Below are 3514 nucleotides of genomic sequence, written 5' to 3'. Positions count from 1 at the left end.
GAATTTTCCTAATGTATTCTCAAACCCATTAATGTCAGTACTTCACTTAACTATTCCTCACACATTGTTTTGTTTTTCCATTAATCTAATCATCACTTCTCCACCAAACAGCTCAGAAATTTGTAAAATAATGTAGTCTTCTTCATTCAATATTACAGCATCCAAATATGCCAACATATCCATGTCAATATCAAAAGTGCTAATTAACAACATTTAACACACCACTCACTTTTTTCATCATACTCCATGTGTTTCTATTTTCCTATCATATTTTCAAACCCATTAATCAGCATTTCACTGAACTTCTGCTCCTAGCACATTGTTCAGTCATTACATTCTATCAGAGTTTCCTATATTGCCATTAATATTCTCTTGTCCAAAACACCATTTGAAAACTAGCTATGCAATTAAAACAGTTAAATATTAATGGACAAAGATCTTAAAAATTGCATGGGATTGAAGTATGGTCTTAAAAACAGGAACCGGGCTTTGAACTGGCCAGCTATCTAACTGGGTTTCAAACATGAAACAGAATCAATGAACCAGAGTTGAAAATCTACATAAAATGATTAGTTTTTAATGAAAAAATCACTTTAAGATTTAATATGGAAAAACACTTGTCCTTGTGGCTATCCTGAAGGAAAACTCAGACCACTTGTATGCATTCAGAAAATAGTTATTTTGGGTTCAAATTGGGTGTAAGTTTCCCAGGCAGCGTGAATACAGTAGTACAGTATACCCCACTACTAAAATTTCAGCATATAAACAGATAAATATACAAATAATTCAAATCTAAATTGTGACATAAATTTCCTTGCGAGTCAATTGCATTAAAAGATGCCTTGGTTTCAGCAAATAAATGACACCTTTTCAAGTGCATGTAGCACAAACAGCTGGTTGTAAAATTTCCAAGTCTTTTTGGTGTAAAAGTGATGGTTATGTTCTGAACTTAGAATACTTGTGTAAACAAAGATAGAAACTCAAATCTAAAGCACTATGACCAACATACAAGTACAGACATGAATGATGTTATGTAGATGCAAACCAATTCTTTTAAGAATTTTGTCAATAGTTTTCATTCGAAGACATAACAACTTCAGAGATATAAATTTTGACTCTCGAGTCATAATTAAGAGAGGATTGTGATTTCCATGCATTAAGAAAACTTCACAACTGTTTACTGTGCATCTATAGTCATCATCAAAATAATAAACCTAAGTCTGTTGTGCATGTACAAGAAAATTCATTCAAAAATTTCATAAAAATTTAAGTCTCCTGTCCAGTCAGTTAGGGCCAGTTTGTACTGGTTAGGTACCGGTCTGGTCAGCAGGCTGGTTCAATACCATGCCCAGTCCAACAGGGCAATTTGAGCAGTTCCGATTTGGACAGGGCCTACATATGAAAAAGCATTCAAACAATTACATTGCTTTCTGATGTTGAATAATAAGACCCTAGTGCCTGTTTCTACTCAGACAAACCAATAGAACACTTGCACGATAAAGATAGGATTAACACCCAGGGGGGTCTATGAAAAATTCTCTAGACCTAAAGCTAAATTACTAGCACTTTTCGTTGTTTGAGACTGAGAAAGGGAAGCAAAAACACAGACTAGAATTTCAAATTGTAAACAATGAAAAAACATGGAAAGTTTTACTTCTACTGTCATTTCAGTGATCACTAAACAGCCTCCTCCAATCTCTCAAGAAGACCCTCAAGTTTGTCCAAGACTTTTTAGTGATTGTCCTGCCATATCTCTCAACATGGTTCTCAAAGGTAGAGTGCAATACTGATATAGAAATATGCATGGGTGACGAAATTTCTTGAAATAAAGATGCACATTCAGGACCCAGAAGCATTGGAACCCACAATGGCAAGCTCACATATAGGGAAGCGATTTCCTTGTATGACTGGAACAAAGCATGTTGTACAATATGGACAGGACACATCCTTCTGACTGACCATGGTATATAGGTGTAAAAGTTGCTGCACCACCAACGAAAGGCTTTCTGAAGTCAAAGTCATAAATCAGTTTTTTGGCATCCTGTAGCTGCTTCTCGCATGCCTGCAGAACTTGTACCTTTGTTGAATGGTTTGCAGGGGTTCACTTTCCAATAGTCATCAAGCAAAGTTAGCTGTTGTGTTGAAGCTCCCTCCTTTATAACAAACACCCATGGTATTCAGCAAAGCCAACCTCAAATGGAATTTTTGAAGGTTGCTATGACTTAATAAACTGCGAGCTCTTTCTGTTGAACAATATCATCCTTAACTTCCTTTCCCTTGACCTACATCTGAAGACCCAGAACACAGCTGCAAGCTCACATATAGCACATAGATTTCCTTTTATGATTGGAATAAAGTGTGGTGCACAATATGGAAAGGACACATACTTCTGACCATAGTATACAGGTGCAAAAGTTGCTGCAAAAACAAAAAAAAAAAATTTGAAGTCATAATTCTGTGTTTTTAGCATCATGCAACTGCCTCCCACATGCCTGCAGAACTTCTTATGCCTTTGTTGCATGGTTTGCAACAGGCTCATTTGCCAGCAATTATCAAACCAAGTTAGCAGCTGTACAAGTTCCCTGGCAAACACCTATGGCATTCGACAAAGCCAACCTCACATGGAATTTTTGAAGGTTGCAATGAATAAAATAGGGTGCAAGCTCTTGGTGTTCAACAGTATGATCCTTAACTTCCTTTTGACCTCCATTTGAAGACCCAGAACACATTCTTTAGCAATTTTAATCAATTTCTTCACCTTCTCAACTTCCTAAACGGAATCTACATCAATAACTGGAATTGTGTGCAAGATGGTAAGAAATTTCACTAAACTTCCCATCTGCTGTGGCTTTGTAAGCTAGTCTAAGTTTCTCATCTAATAAAAAAAAGTTTAAATATCAAAGCTCATGGACCTCTGAAATTTGAGCTAGCAGTCTCACTCCAGCCTCCCTCTATTGCTAAGAAGACCACAAAGAAGAAACAAATGCAGGAAGGTATGGCTGCCCATGTAAAGATCCAAAAACAAGGGTTTTAACTTTTAATGGAGTGAAATTCTTAATACCAAGTTGTTGAGAGCTGCATCGCCATATTAATGTTACGGGCAGCTGCATTCTCACCTGCGAGAAAAGATTTTCTGTATCCAGATTTGAATTACTGGCATACAAGGTGATGGTGTAACTAATGAAATTATGAGTTGTAGCTGCAACATTCACAGCTTACGCATCTGTAGGTAGCTTCAAATCTTTTAAATCCCATCCTACCTCATCTTCATTGTCTCCTCTCACTTCTCTATCATTCACAGCTTACGCATCTGTAGGTAGCTTCAAATCTTTTAAATCCCATCCTACCTCATCTTCATTGTCTCCTCTCACTTCTCTATCATCGATCACTACAACCTCGCCATTTTGTTTTTCAACTCCAGAAGTGTCAAGGTCTTAACTCCTCATGGGTCGTGGCTCTACTAGTACATTTACAAATTAGATTGCAAAGGTGCTTCAAAAACAATACATTAAGG

Source organism: Pinus tabuliformis, chromosome 4_1 (genome assembly GCF_031772625.1).
Source record: "Pinus tabuliformis cultivar Carrire ecotype Pingquan chromosome 4_1, CPIR1, whole genome shotgun sequence".
NCBI lineage: Eukaryota > Viridiplantae > Streptophyta > Pinopsida > Pinales > Pinaceae > Pinus > Pinus tabuliformis.
Note: the sequence above shows the minus strand (reverse complement) of the source record.